Raw genomic sequence first — 20348 nt, 5'->3', positions numbered from 1 at the left:
GCTATAGTCGAAACTGGGGTCCTGTTCATCGGGAGGGGTGTGGCGTACCGCAAAACGGTACTCCACGGGATACTGTTCATCTCCACCTTCGACCCCCTCCAGTCTCCACGAGCTACTGTTCATCCACCGTCGACCTCCTCCAGCCTCCACCTGTGACTGTTCATCCACGGGCTCCTGTTCATCCAGCCTCCACCGCACGCTACTCCATCGGCTACTGTTCAACCAGCCCTCTCCATGGGCTCCTATTCAACCACCCCTCCATGGGCTACTGTTCATCCTGCCCTCCACCGTCTACTGTTCATCCTACCCTCCACGGGGTGGTCCTATTCATCCAGCCCTCCATGGGGTCCTGTTCATCCAGCCCCAACCGGCTCGATCGATCGGGGTCTTGTTCATCTAGAGGAAACACCACGGGGTCCTGTTCATCCACCCCACCGGGAACTGTTCATCCAACCCTCCCGCCCAACGCTCACTGTTCATCCAGAGGCAGCATCGATCGGCTTTAGTTAGCAGCAGTAGCAAAGGAATCGCTCGATCGGGTTCAGTTAACAGCCATCGGTCGATCGCTCGAGTTCAGTAACGCGTAGTCTGCAGTGCAATCACTCGGGTTTAGTTAGAGCCCAACGCCTCGCTCGGGTTCAGTTAGAGCCAACGCCTCGCACACACGCGCGTACGTGTACGAGAGAAATGCGCATCACTCGGCCCCCGACCTCCCACCATAACCGGGAACTCCCCGAAATTTTCCTTGTCCTCGCTTCTACCACGGTGTTTTCCGTCATGGACGGCCCACAAAATGTCATGCAGCTGCGTCTCCGGCCTGCCCAGGACGAAAAGCCCATTTTCTGTCAGGATTTTTTGTCATAGAAGTAGGAGCCCACCACATCTATGATGATACCGGGTTTTCTCACAATTATCGTCATAGAAGTGTCATATGTATGACAGAATTTTTTTTCCGTTCGGCCCAAAATGTCATGGATGTGTCTTTTTTTTGTAGTGGGAGTCCTGGATTAAAGGGTCCTCGGGCGTCCGGCCTGTTAGCCATGGGCCGGACTGATGGGATGTGAAGATACGAAGACCAAACACTGCACCCGTGTCCGGATGGGACTCTCCTTGGCGTGGAAGGCAATCTTGGCGGCCGAATATGTGGTTTCCTTTCTTTGTAACCGACCTTGTGTAACCCTAGATCCTCCCAGTGTCTATATAGACCGGAGGACTTAGTCCGGAAACGGAGAGACTCATTACCATAGTCATACAAGCTAGACTTCCAGGGTTTAGCCATTACGATCTCGTGGTAGATCAACTATTGTAATACTCATATCCATCAAGATCAATCAAGCAGGAAGTAGGGTATTACCTCCATAGAGAGGGCCCGAACCTGGGTAAACATCGTGTCCCCTGTCTCCTGTTACCATCGACCTTAGATGCACAGTTCGGGACCCCCTACCATAGATCCGCCGGTTTTGACACCGACAATGGTGCTTTCATTGAGAGTTCCACTGTGCCGTCGACAACAGGATCAATGACTCGCCTCGTCCTTAAATACAATATCACTACCGGAGGAGAATTGGCCCCAGGACAAACCCTTCGGTTGGGCAGCTTTACCATGACCGCCCGTTCGGCCGTTAAGCCGACGATGACCTCTCGGGCCATCGAAAATCCTCGTCGTATCGACCCCAAACACTCCAAGCAGATGGATCTGGCGGAGTTTTCGTCTTTAAACGAGCTCCTTGATTGTTTCGCCGCCCTAGGAATCACCACAGATTACGATCGGATCGGGCTCAAACCCGACCAAAGAGAAATCAAATCTCCACCGATCACCCACCAGACAACGGTAGTCGAGGAGCAAGGCAGCGACTCTTCCCCTATACTGAAGACGGACTACGTCCGGATCGCCGACCCTACAGAGCCACATACCCACCCGCAAAAGGAGGTGACCGGCCTTTTGAACATAGAATCGGATGGCGGGCAAAGGAAAGCAGAAGATACTCCGGAGCCCGGACTATTAAGTCTGGAAAAACTTCACACTCCGGATCATCGATCGGTCAGGGTCCAGATCCAATTCTACCCACCCACCCAGACATAAGCGCTCTCACGAGCATTGATGACCCACAAGTATAGGGGATCTATCATAGTCCTTTCGATAAGTAAGAGTGTCGAACCCAATGAGGAGCAGAAGGAAATGATAAGCGGTTTCCAGCAAGGTATTCTCTGCAAGTACTGAAATAAGTGGTAACAGATAGTTTTGTGATAGGATAATTTGTAACGGGCAACAAGTAACAAAAGTAAATAAAGTGCATTAAGGTGGCCCAATCCTTTTTGTAGCAAAGGACAAGCCTGGACAAACTCTTATATAGAGGAAAGCGTTCCCGAGGACACATGGGAATATCGTCAAGCTAGTTTTCATCACGCTCATATGATTTGTGTTCGGTACTTTGATAATTTGGTATGTGGGTGGACCGGAGATTGGGTACTGTCCTTACTTGGACAAGCATCCCACTTATGATTAACCTCTATTGCAAGCATCCACAACTACAACAAAAGTATTAAGGTAAACCTAACCATAACATGAAACATATGGATCCAAATCAGCCCCTTACGAAGCAACGCATAAACTAGGGTTTAAGCTTCTGTCACTCTAGTAACCCATCATCTACTTATTACTTCTCAATGCCTTCCTCTAGGCCCAAATAATGGTGAAGTGTTATATAGTCGACGTTCACATAACACCACTAGAGGCTAGACAACATACATCTCATCAAAATATCGAACGAACACCAAATTCACATGACTACTAATAGCAAGACTTCTCCCATGTCCTCAGGAACAAACGTAACTACTCACAACGCATATTAATGTTCATAATCAGACGGGTATTAATATGCATATAGGATCTGAACATATGATCTTCCACCAATTAAACCAACTAGCATCAACTACAAGGAGTAATTAACACTACTAGCAACCTACTAGTACCAATCCCGGACTTGGAGACAAGAATTGGATACAAGAGATGAACTAGGGTTTTGAGAGGAGATTGTGCTGATGAAGATGTTGATGGAGATTGCCCTCTCCCGATGAGAGGAGCGTTGGTGATGATGATGGCGATGATTTCCCCCTCCTGGAGGGAAGTTTCCCCGGCAGAACAGCTCTGCCGGAGCCCTAGATTGGATCCGCCAAGGTTCCGCCTCGTGGCGACGGAGTTTCGCTCGGGAAGATGGCTTATGATTGTTTCCTCATCGAAAGACACCATATAGCAGAAGATGGCCATCGAAGGGCCACCAGGGGGCCCACGAGGTAGGGGGGCGCGCCTAGGGGGGTAGGGCGCGCCCCCACCCTCGTGGGCAGGGTGTGGCCCCCCTGGTGAACTTCTTCCGCTGAGTATTTTTTTATATATTCTGAAAATGTCTTCCGTGAAGTTTCAGGACTTTTGGAGCTATGCAGAATAGGTCTGTAATATTTGCTCCTTTTCCAGCCCAGAATCCCAGCTGCCGGCATTCTCCCTCTTTATGTAAACCTTGTAAAATAAGAGAGAATAGGCATAAGTATTGTGACATAATGTGTAATAATAGCCCATAATGCAATAAATATCGATATAAAAGCATGATGCAAAATGGACGTATCAACTCCCCCAAGATTAGACCTCGCTTGTCCTCAAGCGAAAGCTGATAACAATAAATATGTCCACATGTTTGGAGGTAGAGGTGTCGATAAAGTAAAATACGGACATGAGGGCATCATGATCATTCTTAGAACAACAACTTATATAATTTTTTTCATATGATTTCTTATGCTAGAGTAATAATTCAATCAGAATTTCAAGTATGAACCATAAACTTCATTGACAACTAACAAACTATAATCTCAGTCATTGGAGCAATTGCAATTTATCATAACATAGGAAAGAGTCAATATAAGAGCTTTTCAGCAAGTCCACATACTCAACTATCATATAGTCTTTCACAATTGCTGACACTCACGCAATACTTATGGGTATGGAGTTTTAATCGGACATAGAGAAAGATAGGGGCTTATAGTTTTGCCTCCCAACGTTTTACCTCAAGGGTAATGTCAACAATAATAGTTCATGAAAACTCACATCCAATTAGCCATATATACCAGGATCTTTCCAACATACTATGCTTGACAAAGCATAAAATGTAAAAGGAAGGGTGAAGATCACCATGACTCTTATGCAAGGAAGGAGATAAAAGTAAAAGATAGGCCCTTCGCAGAGGGAAGCAAAGGTTGTCATGCGCTTTTATGGTTGGATGCACAAAATCTTAATGCGAAAGAACGTCACTTTATATTGCCACTTATGATGTGGACCTTTATTATGCAGTCTGTCGCTTTTATTTCTTCCACATCACACGATCGTATAAAGCTTTTTTTCTCCCACACTAATAAGTCATACAAATTTAGAGAGCAATTTTTATTGCTTGCACATATGACAACTTACTTGGAGGATTGTACTCAATCCATAGGTAGGTATGGTGGACTCTCATGGCAAAATTGGTTTAAGGGTATTTGGAAGCACAAGTAGTATCTCTACTTGGTGCGATGAATTGGCCAGCATGAGGGGGAAAGGCAAGCTCAACATGTTGGAGGGTCCACGACAATATAATTTATCTCAGATTTAAGAAAACATAACCCATTACGTTGTCTTCCTTGTCCAACATCAACTCTTTAGCATGTCATATTTTAATGAGTGCTCACAATCATGAAAGATGTCCAAGATAGTATATTTATATGTGAATACCTCTCTTTCTTTATTACTTCCTATTAATTGCAACGATGACCAAAACTATGTTTGACAACTCTCAACAACTTTTATTCATCATACCTTTTCTATGTGAGGTCATTACTCTCAATAAGATCAATATGAACTCTTTATTTCTTTTTATTCTTTTCTCTTTTCTTTTATTCACTCAAGATCATGGCAAAGTAATCAAGCCCTTGACTCAACACTAATCTTTATTATATAGCACACGGACTCGATTACATAGAAGGATCATAAAGAAAAACTCACAACTAGATCATACTAAAACTTTATTCTACTAGATCAAGATATTACCAAAAGGATCAAACTAAGAAAAACGGTAAAGATAAAAGTGGTGGTGATACGATACTGAGGCACTCCCCCAAGCTTGGCAGTTGCCAAGGGGAGTGCCCATACCCATGTGATTATGTCTCCTTTGCTGATGGAGAAGATGGAGGTGTTGTTGGTGATGGATAGTCACACATCGAGCGTAAGAGGACCTCCAGCTTGCGGATAATGCCCTTGAGTGCAACAATATGCTCCTTCAACAAAATATTTTCACGTGTGAGATACTTGTTCCGTATACGAGCTAACTCAATCATCTTGAAAGCTTCGATCTCAGTTGGGGGTAAGAAGATTGTGATCAAGTTGAAGGACGTCTTCTGCTGCCGGAGCTTGATCCTCCGTGGCCTTCTTGATCCCTTCATCCTTGTTGATCTCCATGGGTTCTTCCCTCTTCAGCTCTATCTTCATTAGCCAAGCATCGTTGTCACCATTATTGGAGTAGGGGGATGACATGATGCCTGGCCTTGGCGACCCTGATAGGAACAGCTCGAAACAAGAACAGAGGATATTTGCGTGATACAGGAGTCAAAACCTTCGGGAGATTATATAATGAATTTTTACCGACCAAAATACGTATCTTGCAAGAAAACGGAGTCCGGATAGCGCACGAGGTGCCCACGAGGTAGGGGGGCACGCCTAGGGGGGTAGGGCGCGCCCTCCACCCTCGTGTCCTTCCCGGACTACTTCTTATTTTTCCATTTTTCTAAATATTCCAAAACGGAGAAATATTGCCTTAAAAACTGTTTTGGAGTCAGTTTACTTACCGTACCACATACCTATTCCTTTTTGGAGTCTGAAACGTTCCGAAAAGTGTCCCTTATGTACTCCTCCGGGGTTATGATTTTAATAACATTGGATTCAACATTTATAGGATTACCTGAGATATAATGTTTAATTCTTTGACCGTTCACCACCTTCGGATTTGTGCCTTCGAAGTTGTTGATCTTTATGGCACCGGAGCGATAGACCTCCTCGATAATGTAAGGACCTTCCCATTTAGAGAGAAGTTTTCCTACAAAAAATCTTAAACGAGAGTTGTATAGCAATACATAATCACCTACATTAAACTCACGCTTTTGTATCCTTTTATCATGCCATCTTTTAACTTTTTCTTTAAACAACTTGGCATTTTCGTAGGCTTGGGTTCTCCATTCATCAAGTGAGCTAATATCAAATAACCTCTTCTCACCGGCAAGTTTAAAATCATAGTTGAGCTCTTTAATAGCCCAATATGCCTTGTGTTCTAGTTCGAGAGGTAAGTGACATGCTTTTCCATAAACCATTTTATACGGAGACATACCCATAGGATTTTTATATGCAGTTCTATAGGCCATAATGCATCATCAAGTTTCTTGGACCAATTCTTTCTAGACCTATTGACAGTCTTTTGCAAAATTAATTTGAGCTCTCTATTACTCAATTCTACTTGACCACTAGACTGTGGGTGATAAGGAGATGCAATTCTATGATTAACATCATACTTAGCAAGCATTTTATGGAAAACACCATGAATAAAATGTGAACCACCATCAGTCATTAAATATCTAGGGACTCCAAACCTCGAAAAATAACTTCTTTAAGCATTTTAATAGAAGTGTTATGATCAGCACTACTAGTTGGAATAGCTTCTACCCACTTAGTAACGTAATCAACAACAACTAAAATATGTGTATATCCATTAGAGGCAGGAAAAGGTCCCATATAATCAAAGCCCCAAACATCAAATGGTTCAATAACAAGTGAATAGTTCATAGGCATTTATTGACGTCTACTAATATTACCAATTCTTTGACATTCATCACAAGATAAGACAAACTCATGGGCATCTTTGAAGAGAGTAGGCCAATAAAAAAGCAGACTGCAATACCGTATGTGTAGTTCTATCTCCAGCATGGTGTCCTCCATAAGCTTCAGAGTGACACTTGCGTAGGATCTGTTCCTTTTCATGCTCAGGCACACAACGTCTAATAACACCATCTACTCCTTCTCTATAAAGATGTGGGTCATCCCAAAAGTAATGCCCCAAATCATAGAAGAACTTTTTCTTTTGTTGGTATGTGAAACTAGGTGGTATAAATTTAGCAACAATGTAATTAGCATAAACAACATACCATGGAGCAGTATGAGAAGCATTTATGACATTTAGTTGCTCATCAGGAAAACTATCATCAATAGGTAGTGGGTCATCAAGAACATTTTCTAACCTAGACAAGTTGTCTGCAATGGGGTTCTCAGCTCCCTTTCTATCAACAATATGCAAATCAAATTCTTGTAGCAAGAGAACCCGTCTAATACGTCTAGGTTTAGCATCTTTATTTTCCATAAGATATTTAATGGCAGCATGATCAGTGTGAATAGTTACTTTAGAATCAACAATATAAGGTCTGAACTTATCAAAAGCAAATACAACTGCTAAGAATTCTTTTTCAGTAGTAGCATAGTTTCTTTGAGCATTATCTGGAGTTTTACTAGCATATTGAATAACATTTAATTTCTTGTCAACTCTTTGCCCTAGAACAACACCTACAACACAATCACTAGCATCACACATAATTTCAAAGGGTAAATTCCAATTAGGTGGCTGAACAATCGGTGCAGAGATCAATGCTTTCTTAAGTATTTCAAATGCTTCTACACAATCATCATCAAAGACAAATGGTATATATTTTTGTAATAAATTAGTCAGAGGCCGAGAAATTTTTGAGAAGTCCTTAATGAACCTCCTATAAAATCCGGCATGACCAAGGAAACTTCTTATACCTTTGATGTCCTTGGGACATGACGTCTTTTCAATAGCATCAACCTTGGCTTTATCAACTTCAATACCTCTTTCAGAAACTTTATGCCCCAAGTCAATACCTTCGTTAACCATAAAGTGGCACTTTTCCCAATTCAAGACAAGATTAGTTTCTTCACATCTCTGCAAAACTCGATCAAGGTTTCTCAAGCAATCATCAAAAGAAGATCCATAGACGGAGAAGTTGTCCATGAAAACCTCAGAAATCTTTTCACAAAAGTCAGAGAATATAGCCATCATGCATGTTTGAAAGGTAGCAGGTGCATTACATAAACCAAAAGGCATACGTCTATAAGCATAAGTACCAAAAGGGCAAGTAAAAGTAGTCTTCGATTGATCCTTAGCTAACACAGGTATTTGAGAGAAACCAGAATAACCATCTAGAAAGCAAAAGTGTGTATGTTTGGATAATCATTCTAGCATTTGATCGATAAAAGGTAAGGGGTAATGATCTTTTTTAGTGGCCTTATTTAATTTGCAGAAATCAATTAACATCCTATAACCTGTAATAATTCTTTGAGGAATCAATTCATCTTTATCATTAGGAACGACAGTAATACCTCCTTTATTAGGGACACAATGGATAGGACTTACCCACTGACTATCAGCAACGCGATAAATTATACCTGCCTCAAGGAGCTTTAGTATTTCCTTTCTTACCACTTCTTTCATTTTAGGATTCAGCCATCGTTGATGATCACGAACAGGTTTAACATCTTCTTCCAAACTTATTTTATGTTGACATAGAGTGGGGCTAATGCCCTTAAGATCATCAAGAGTATACCCAATAGCAGCACGGTGCTTCTTCAGAGTTTTCAATAATCTTGCTTCTTCATGCTCTGAAAGGTTAGCACTAATAATAACAGGATATATCTTTTTCTCATCAAGATAAGCATATTTAAGAGTACCAGGCAACGATTTAAGCTCAAACACGGGATCACCCTTGGGTGGAGGAGGATCCCCTAGGATTTCACCAGGCAAATTATGTTTAAGAATAGGTTCCTGGTTAAAGAATACTTCATCTATTTCCCTTCGTTCATTCATAAACATATCATTTTCATGGTCTAGCAAATATTGTTCTAAAGTATCACTGGGAGGTACGGCAATAGATGCAAGACCAATAACCTCATCCTTACTAGGCAATTCTTCTTCACAGTGTTGTCTACTAAATTTAGAGAAATTAAACTCATGAGACATATCGCCTAAGCCAATAGTAACAACATTCTTTTCGCAGTCTATCTTAGCATTAACCATGTTCAAGAAAGGTCTACCAAATATAATGGGACAAAAGCTATCTTGTGGGGAACCAAGAACAAGAAAATCAGCATGATATTTAGTTTTCCCACACAAGACTTCAACATATCTAACAATTCCCATTGGTGAAATAGTATCTTTATTGGCAAGTTTAATCGTGACATCAATTTCATCTAACTCAACATGTGCAATCTCATGCTTAATTTATTTGTATAATCATGAGGTATAACACTAGCACTAGCACCCATATCACATAAGCCATGATAACAATGATCTCCTATTTTAACAGAAATAATAGACATGCCCACCACAGGTCTATCTTTATCTTTAGCACAAGCTTTAGCAATTCTAGCAGTTTCACCATAGAAATAAATAACATGCCCATCAATATTATCAGCCAAGAGATCTTTAACGATAGAAATATTAGGTTCAACTTTAACTTGCTCAGGAGGTGTATAAGTTCTAATATTGCTTTTACGAACCACAGTTGAAGCTTTAGCATGATCTTTTATCCTAATAGGAAAAGGTGGTTTCTCAACATAAGCAGTAGGAACAATAGGATCATTATAAGTGATAGTCTTGTCTTCAACTTTAATAGGTGCAACTACTTTTACTTATATGGGAGGATGATATTTAAACCACTTCTCCTTGGGAAGATCAATATAAGTAGCAAAAGATGCACAGAAGGAAGATACTATCTCAGAGTCAAGTCCATATTTAGTGCTAAATTTACGAAAAACATCGGTATCCATAAAAGATTTAACACAATCAAACTTAGGTATAATACCTGACTCCTTACCTTCGTCGAGGTCCCAATCTTCAGAGTTGCATTTAATTCTATCCAATAAATTCCATTTGAATTCAATAGTCTTCGTCATAAAAGAGCCAGGACAAGAAGTATCGAGCATGGTGCGATTGTTTTCAGAAAGCCGAGCATATAAAATTTGAATAATCATTTATCTTGAAAGCTCATGGTTGGGGCATGAATATAACATTGACTTAAGCCTCCCCCAAGCTTGAGCGATGCTTTCTCCTTCGCGAGGCCAAAAATTATATATATATAATTGCGATCATGATGAACAAGATGCATAGGATAAAACTTCTAATAAAATTCCAATTTCAATCATTTGTAGTTCCATGATCCCATATCATCACATAGCCTATACCATGTCAATGCATCTTCCGTTAAAGATAAAGGGAAGACCTTCTTCTTAAAAACATCTCCCGGTACACCTACAAGCTGAAATAATCCACAAACTTCATCCACATATATTAGACGCTCATCAGGATGTGTTGTTCCGTCTCCTGTAAAAGGATTAGCCAGAAGTTTTTCTATCATACCCGAAGGAACTTCAAAGGGAACATTTTCATTTTCAGTAGGTTCAGTAGGTTGAGGAGAAACTCTTTGCTCTACTGGTCGGGGTGAAGATACCCCGAACAAGCCTCTCAGAGGATTACTTTTGATAGTAACAAGTGACGGTAAATTACAGCACACTATATAAATTTTTTCTTACCAAATTCCACCTACCAAAGGCGCTTCACTCCCCGGCAATGACGCCAAAAAAGAGTCTTGATGACCCACAAGTATAGGGTATCAATCGTAGTCCTTTCGATATGTAAGAGTGTCGAACCCAACGAGGAGCAGAAGGAAATGATAAGCGGTTTCCAGCAAGGTATTCTCTACAAGTACTGAAATAAGTGGTAACAGATAGCTTTGTGATAGGATAATTTGTAACGAGCAACAAGTAACAAAAGTAACTAAAGTGCAGCAAGGTGGCCCAATCCTTTTTGTAGCAAAGGACAAGCCTAGACAAACTCTTATATAGAGGAAAGCGCTCCCGAGGACACATGTGAATATCATTAAGCTAGTTTTCATCACGCTCATATGATTCATGTTTGTTACTTTGATAATTTGGTACGTGGGTGGACCGGTGCTTGGGTACTATCCTTACTTGGACAAGCATCCAACTTATGATTAACCTCTATTGCAAGCATCCGCAACTACAACAAAAGTATTAAGGTAAACCTAACCATAGCATGAAACATATGGATCCAAATCAGCCCCTTACGAACAACACATAAACTAGGGTTTAAGCTTCTGTCACTCTAGCAACCCATCATCTACTTATTACTTCCCAATGCCTTCCTCTAGGCCCAAACAATGGTGAAGCGTTATGTAGTCGACGTTCACATAACACCACTAGAGGCTAGACAACATACATCTCATCAAAATATCGAACGAATACCAAATTCACATGACTACTAATAGCAAGACTTCTCCCATGTCCTCAGGAACAAACATAACTACTCGCAAAGCATATTCATGTTCATAATCAGAGGGGTATTAATATGCATATAGGATCTGAACATATGATCTTCCACCAATTAAAACAACTAGCATCAACTACAAGGAGTAATTAGCACTACTAGCAACCTACTAGTACCAATCCCGGACTTGGAGACAAGAATTGGATACAAGAGATGAACTAGGGTTTTGAGAGGAGATGGTGCTGATGGAGATTGCCCTCTCCTGATGAGAGGAGCATTGGTGATGATGATGGCGATGATTTCCCCCTCCCGGAGGGAAGTTTCCCCGGCAGAACAGCTGTGTCGGAGCCCTAGATTGGATCCACCAAGGTTCTGCCTCGTGGCGGCGGAGTTTCGATCGGGAAGATGGCTTATGATTGTTTCCTCATCGAAAGACACCATATAGCAGAAGATGGCCATCGGAGGGCCACCAGGGGGCCCACGAGGTAGGGGGGCGCGCCTAGGAGGGTAGGGCGCACCCCCACCCTCGTGGGCAGGGTGTGGCCCCTTGGTGAACTTCTTTCGCTAAGTATTTTTATATATTCTGAAAACGCCTTCCGTGAAGTTTCAGGACTTTTGGAGCTGTGCATAATAGGTCTCTAATATTTGCTCCTTTTCCAGCCCAGAATTCCAGCTGCCGGCATTCTCCCTCTTTATGTAAACCTTGTAAAATAAGAGAGAATAGGCATAAGTATTGTGACATAATGTGTAATAACAGCCCATAATGCAATAAATATCGATATAAAAGCATGATGCAAAATGGACGTATCAAGCATACAACAGCAGTCTCAGGAAACGGTCCACCACTTCTGGGCCAGATTCCTCCTTGTCAAGGACATGGTTAAAGATTGCCGCGACGAGGACGCGATATCAGCGTTCCGCAACAATTGCACGAACGAAGGAATCCTCAATGCCATTAATGGCCGCCGCATACCACGCTTCGCTGACTTGGCAACTATCGTACAGAAGTACATCGCAATGGAAAGCGCCTGGAGGGATCAGGCAGCTTGTTGGGAGCCACGGTCCCAACTCAACCACTGGTCCAGGCAAAATGGGCGCATCCCCGTGATGCACCCAGTCCAATAGCCAAGAAATACAAACCCATTACGTGGCGCAAAACTGTTCTGGAGGGATGGCTCGATGGCCTATGCAAAATACACACAACACCGGATACCATACCAACCCACAGCCTTAGAGCATGTTGGATACTCCGGCAGGTAGCCAAAAGCGGCGAGGACATCCTTACCAAAAACACCCCAGAGCAACACCCTCCAGAAGACGACGACCCCAGAGTACTGACGGTCTTTGAGACATTCGCTTCAAACAATAAGCGCAAAAGGGCACTTCGCGGCCTCGCCGAAGTCTGCCAAATCGCCACAGCAAACCCTTGGAACGACATGGCTATAGCCTTTAATGCCGGTGACGAACCAAAATACAGGACACACCAAGCAGCAGCCACTTTAGTCCTCAGTCCCATCATGGACTGCTTTCGACTCACCAAGGTCCTCATGGACGGCGGCAGCGGACTAAACCTCATCTATGAGGATACATTCCACAAAATGGAAATAAACAGGAGCCGCATCAAACAAAGCAGCACGACCTTCCGAGGAATCATTCCCAGTCGGGAGGCGCGGTGTGCGGGAAAAATCACACTTGATGTGGTATTCGGCACACTGGAGAATTATCGGTCTGAAGAAATCACCTTCCAAGTGGTTCCTTTCAGGAGCGGATACCACGCCCTGTTGGGGCGGGATGCTTTTACATGCTTCCAAGATATACCTCATTACAGGTATATGAAGCTCAAAATGCTCGGACCAAACGACATAATCACTCTTGTCAGTGATCCGGACATAGCACTCCGCGCTGAAAACAAAACCGCATCCCTGGCCCTTGAGGCATTATCTGAAGCCCTCGCGGCCGAAGAATTAACCACACTGCGCTCCACGGTGGATAGTGACGATGTGATCTTAGACAAACGACCCAAATCCACCTCCTTCAAACCGGCAGAAGAATTAGTCAAATTCTAGGTCCACCCAACGTACCCCAAGAAGACAACATCTATTTGGAGCACAACTAGACCCAACGGCCGACACCGCACTAAGGGATTTCCTTCGCGAAAACTGGGGTATATTCGCCTGGCACCCTTCTGACATGCCTGGAATCCCACGTGAGCTGGCCGAACATAGCCTTAATATCTTAAAGGGATACAAACCAATCAAACGAGCACTGCGGCGCTTTTCCGAGCCCAAACGCCAAGCTATGGGGGAGGAGTTGGCCAAGCTAATTGAGGCCGGATTCATCAGAGAAATAAAACATCCGGACTGGCTGGCAAACCTGGTGATGGTACCAAAGAAGGAAAAATCCTGGTGGTTGTGCGTCGATTTTAAAAAACCTCAATAAGGCTTGCGCTAAGGATCCCTTCCCCCTCCCCTGCATTGATCAAATCATTGATGCTACCACAGGACACGACTCACTGTGTTTCCTTGATGCATATTACGGATACCATCAAATCAAAATAAGGAGTCCGATCAAGCTGCAACAACATTCATTACCCCATATGGGCCATTCTTCTTCAACACCATGCCCTTCGGGCTCAAGAACGCCGGCGCCACATACCAATGCATGATTCAAACATGCCTGGAGAAATAGATCGGCAAGACAGTTGAAACTTATGTGGACGGCGTCGTCATCAAAACTAGGTGCGTCGAAACACTAATAGACGATTTACGTCTCACATTCGATAACCTCCATGCGTATGACATTAAACTCAATCCGGAAAAGTGCGTTTTCGGCGTCCCTGCTGGAAAACTGCTGGGCTTCATCGTTTCCAACAGAGGAATTGAAGCAAATCTAGCCAAAATCCGAGCTCTGTCACAATTGGCTACGCCAACTGACCTTAAACAAGTCCAAAAGCTCGCGGGTTGCGTGGCAGCTCTAAGCCGTTTTATCTCCAGATTGGGAGAAAAGACACTGCCACTCTATCGCCTTCTGCGGCGAACCGATCACTTCGAGTGGACGGACGCGGAAACAGCTGGACTGGAGGAAATAAAAACCCTTCTTGCGAGCAACCCAATCCTGGCCGCATGAAACGTTGGTGAACCGATGTTATTATACATACCTGCAACACATCAGGTGGTGAGCGTTGTGCTCGTCGTTGAACGAGAACAGGACGGACACAAATTCCCGCTTTAGAAGCCAGTATACTACGTATCCAGTGTCCTTACACCATGCAAATCCCAGTACCCCCATTATCAAAAGATAGCATACGCGGTCTTCATGGCATCCCGAAAGCTCTGTCACTACTTCCAGGAGTGTTCAGTCACGGTGGCTTCCGAAGTACCACTCAATGACATTATAAACAACCGCGATGCCGTGGGCCAGATTGCCAAATGGGCCATTGAGCTCCTTCCATTTGATATTACATACAAACCACGTCGATCTATTAAATCCCAAGTACTGGCTGACTTCGTCGCCGAATGGACAGAGGCCGAACTCCCTAAAGAGTACGACACATCCAATTGGGTTATGTATTTCGATGGCTCCAAAATGTTGGCAGGGCTAGGGGCGGGCGTCGTTTTAACGTCCCCTACTGGAGACGTCATTCAGTATGTACTCCAAATACTATACACAGACTCCAACAATGTTGCCGAATACGAGGCCTTACTACATGGTCTCCGGATGGCTGTCTCCATGGGCATACAACGCCTAGAAGTGCACGGGGACTCAAACCTTGCAATATCTCAAATAAATTGAGACTTCGACACCAAAGATCCGAAGATGGCAGCTTATCATAATGTCGTCATAAAAATGTCGGCCCGGTTGGAGGGGCTCGAGTTCCATCATGTGGCTCGAGAAAGTAATCAAGCGGCAGACGTTCTTGCTCGTATTGGCGCTAAGTGCGACCCCATCCCACCTAATATCTTTCCAGAAAGGCTTTTTAAGCCATCCGTGGTGTGGCAGGGGGAAAACGGCAACACTAGTCCGGATCCAAACATAACCCCAGATTCCGAAAACACCGACATCATCGGAGGCTCAGCCACCGTAATAACACCATCGATGCATCTCATCATGGCAGTCATCGCCCCATGGACTAAACCCTTCCTGGCCTACCTTAACAGGAAGGAGCTTCCTGAGGACCAGAATGAGGCCCGCCGCATTGTCCGATGTTCGAAGGCCTACAAGGTTCACGACGGAGAGCTCTATAAGAAAAGCGCTACCGGAGTCCTTCAAAGATGTATCTCCGAGGAGGAGGGGTGGCAGCTCCTGGCTGAGATTCATGCCGGTCTCGGCGGGCACCACGCTGCAGCTCGGGACCTTGTTAGCAAGGCCTTCCGTACAGGGTTCTATTGGCCGACGGCCCGAGCGGATGCACAGGACCTTGTCCAAAGTTGCCTTGGATGCCAACTCTTTGCCAACCAAAGCCATATGCCCCCACCGCCCTACAAACAATCCCATCACTTGGCCTTTTGCGGTCTGGGGATTGGATATGGTCGAACCCCTTAATGGAGGAAGCCATAAGAAAATTATATTTGCTAGTCATGGTGGATAAATTCACCAAGTGGATAGAGGCCAAACAAGTTAAAACGGCCGAGTACGGGCTAGTAATAGACTTTACATCTGGCATCGTACATCGTTATGGTGTTCCGCACAACATCATCACTGATAACGGCTCCAACTTCACAGCCGACGAAGTGAAAACCTGGTGCGCTAATTTGGGCATCAAGCTTGATTACGCCTCTGTCTATCATCCACAGACAAACGGCCAAGTCGAATGAGCCAATGGTCTTATTATGAGCGACATTAGGCCTAGACTAGTGCGGTCTTTGAAGGAATCAGACAAGCACTGGGTTGAGGAGCTCGACTCCGTACTTTGGGGGCTGCGGACCACTCCCAATCGCACTACTAGATACACACCTTTTTCATGGTGTACGGCGTAGAGGCAGTACCACCCTGCGACATTATTCATGACTCACCTCGAGTGCACATGTACGAAGAGAGAGAGGCCGAGCTCGATCGGCAGGACAGCTTAGACTCCCTGGAGGAGGAGCGCAATGTCGCAAAATCCCGTTCTACATTTTATCAACAGCAGGCTCGCAGGTATCAAAGTAGAGAAGTGCGGGCCAAAACTTACAACATCGGCGAACTCGTTCTATGCCTGCCGGAGAAGAAAAAGGACAAACTCAAGCCCAAATGGGAGGGTCCCTTCATCATCGACAAAGTTCTCACCGGAGGACCATACCGCTTGCGTGATGCATCAAACAATCAACTAGAGTCGAATCCCTGGAACGCGGCCAGACTCTGAAGATTCTATGCCTAGTGCCGAACTCTTTGTTCGTCTCCTTCCCCTTATTGTTTTCTTCATTTTTTCTCTCGTTTTGTTTTTTATCTTGAGCCTTAAAGGCTTTCGTGCGGTTAGATCGTGCACCCCCGACGCATACATCTTCAAGTATGTACGTCTATCATACCTGGGGGATTCTTGGATAGAAGCTTGCTATTTCTATTTTCCGAGCATAAAGCTCATCACATATCCATTTTCTCTCATATGTACCTTTTCTTTGCCATTATATGCATCGATATGACTTAAGTTTTGGACAAGCTGGGTTGCCTGGCTGCTGTGCTTATGCCCTACATTCCCGTTAGTTCGACTAGGGCATAAAGGGAGCACCTCTACGATTGTTACTGCCGGGTCATCCGAATGTGTACCTTAGACTGGGTGAAGCCGAAAGCTAGCGTTCTTAAGGGAATATTCGGTCGGTAAACTAAAGATGTTTTTGCACTCGCTCCATTATGAACCCCCAGAAGTCATACACATTGTGATTTTTTCATCACAGTCCGGACATGCACATAGATGCATGCACACCCAGGGAAAGGAACCCTTAACGGAACTATTCTCTCTGGAATATGTTTCTTACAATTTCAATGTAATATAACATAACTAGCCGGATACAACTTGTCTGTTCAAGCACCTATGACCCCTACGCCTGGTTTCCATGCATACCCCGGTTTATTTTGCCGCTCAGGTATTCGGAAACACTTCGCACCTTCGGGTCAAGAGATCGAAGCGAAAAGGTCGGCCATGACAATCGTTTTACAATCCAGCTCGAAGGAAAATACATAGTCACTTAGGACTTAAAAACTTCCTCCTCTATACCGTCCAACAGGCGGTCTAATTTACAATCCTGTTGGGAGTATCTAGCACCCACCTCTACTTGGCCATATACTAAACTAACGGGAATTTCTTCCCCATTTAACGCTAGCGGTCCGACCCGGGCCATGTGATTCGGATCCAGCTTTGTATATCGTGTCTTTACCATGGCCCAGGCCTCTCACGCACCCTCTCGGCAGGCCGATGTCTTCCATAGTCGGATACGCTGCCGCGCTCCCTTGAACAACTCTACAAGCTTCTCCATACTCCCTGGAGGGGAGTCGGATGGCCATAAGGCCTTGGCTACACTCCGCATTGCCTGCCGAGCTTGCTCGTGCAACTGCGACAGCACTTGCAGAAGATCACTTGATGATCCGGACACCTCCTCTTCGGGACGGCCCGTCAATATACCTGCAATCACAGCTATATCAGCTACTTTTACTTCCAAACCCTTATAAGGTAAATACGACCACATACTGAATATGCCGCCTCGCAGTTTTTTGTTCTCCTTCACGGAGTCGGCTAGCTAGGCCCGCACATCCTTCAGCTCTTCGCCCAGCTGGGTGTTTGCATCTTGGAGTTTGTTTTTCTCCTGTTTGATACGGGTCAAAACCCGTTTGCCTGTGGCATGCGGTCTTTTCGACTCTTTTTCCTCCAATTGATCCGATGATCCTGTTATGACATAAAGCCGCAGTGTTAACACGGCCGCTATGCAATAACTGTTTCTTGATGGAGGGAAATATCACTGGAAGATGCCGCTTTGGATTTTTCCAGTTCGGCGGTCACTGCGTTTAACTGCGTCTGGCACTTTTCTAGCTCTTGGGCTAGCACGTCGTTCTTCTTCGACAGAACCTGGTCATGCAGCGATCCTTAAACCAGTTGTCCCAACTAGTTTAAGTCTCGGGGACTACTAGCATACGATTATCATACTGAGACACAGTAAACTTACCTGCACATCTTTTAAATGCTGCTTTGTGGCTCTGCTAAGCCCATCTCGAGCAGCTTGGATGTATGCATCAGCCGAGTTGAAGGCATTAAACGCCTCTTTCGAAAAGCAGGGGTCTCGTAAAATGGCCACTCGACGCCGATGATTCATGGCGCTCTCCACTTCTGAGTTGGTAACGGACATATTTTCCGAGCCCTCGGCCGAAGGATAGTCTGGTGTCACTCCCATATCGGCCCCGTCCCCTCGGCTAAGGCTGGATCCTGGCTGTTGGGAGTATTACTGACCGGACCCACGAACACAGTCCGGCGGACTCTTTTCCTGATAAAGGATGAACATGAAAGTCACGGTTGGATGCGACTATTAAGAAAACGTATTTGCAAACTCATACCTCTTTGACGAGGGCCCGGCCGTGTCTTCGTTCGCCTTCCTCTTTGAAGGCTTGCCCGGTGTGGCAGCCGCTCTCTTCACAGTCCCAAAAATAATATAGAAGTGCATAATAAAGCCCATTAAACATCCAAAACAGATAATATAATAGCATGGAACAATAAAAAATTATAGATACGTTGGAAATGTATCAAGCATCCCCAAGCTTAATTCATGCTCGTCCTCGAGTAGGTAAATGATAAAAACATAATTTTGATGTGGAATGCTACCTAGCATTATTCTCAATGTAATTTTCTTTATTGTGGCATGAATGTTCAGATCCGAAAGATTCAAGACAAAAGTTTAATATTGACATAAAAATAATAATACTTCAAGCATACTAACAAAGCAATCATGTCTTCTCAAAATAACATGGCCAAAGAAAGTTATCCCTACAAAATCATATAGTCTGGTTATGCTCTATCTTCATCACACAAAATATTTAAATCATACACAACCCCGATGACAAGCCAATCAATTGTTTCATACTTTTGATATTCTCAAACTTTTTCAATTTTCACACAATACATGAGCGTGAGCCATGGACATAGCACTATATGTGGAATAGAATGGTGGTTGTGGAGAAGACAAAAAAAGAGAAGATAGTCTCACATCAACTAGGCGTATCAACGGGCTATGGAGATGCCCATCTATAGATATCAATGTGAGTGAGTAGGGATTGCCATGCAACGGATGCACTAGAGATATAAGTGTATGAAAGCTCAACAAAAGAAACTAATTGGGTGTGCATCCAACTTGCTTGCTCACGAAGACCTAGGGCACCTTGAGGAAGACCATCATTGGAATATACAAGCCAAGTTCTATTATGTAAAATTCCCACTAGTATATGAAGTTGACAACATAGGAGACTCTCTATCATGAAGATCACGGTGCTACTTTGAAGCACAAGTGTGGTAAAAGTATAGTAACATTGTCCCTTCTCTCTTTTTCTCTCATTATTATTTATTTATTTAATTGGGCCTTTTTCTCTTTTTTTATGGCCTCTTTTTTCGTCCGGAGTCTCATCCTGACTTGTGGGGGAATCATAGTCTCCATCATCCTTTCCTCACTTGGGACAATGCTCTAATAATGATTATCATCACACTTTTATTTACTTACAACTCAATACTTAGAACAAAATATGACTCTATGTGGATGCCTCCGGCGGTGTACCGGGATATGCAATGAATCAAGAGTGACATGTGTGAAATAATTATGAAGGTGGCTTTGCCACAAATACGATGTCAACTACATGATCATGCAAGGCAATATGACAATGATGGAGCGTGTCATAATGAACGGAACGGTGGAAAGTTGCATGGCAATATATCTCAGAATGGCTATGGAAATGCCATAATAGGTAGGTATGGTGGCT

This window comes from Triticum urartu, chromosome 2 (genome assembly GCF_003073215.2).
Source record: "Triticum urartu cultivar G1812 chromosome 2, Tu2.1, whole genome shotgun sequence".
In the NCBI taxonomy this organism is placed as follows: Eukaryota; Viridiplantae; Streptophyta; class Magnoliopsida; order Poales; family Poaceae; genus Triticum; species Triticum urartu.
Note: the sequence above shows the minus strand (reverse complement) of the source record.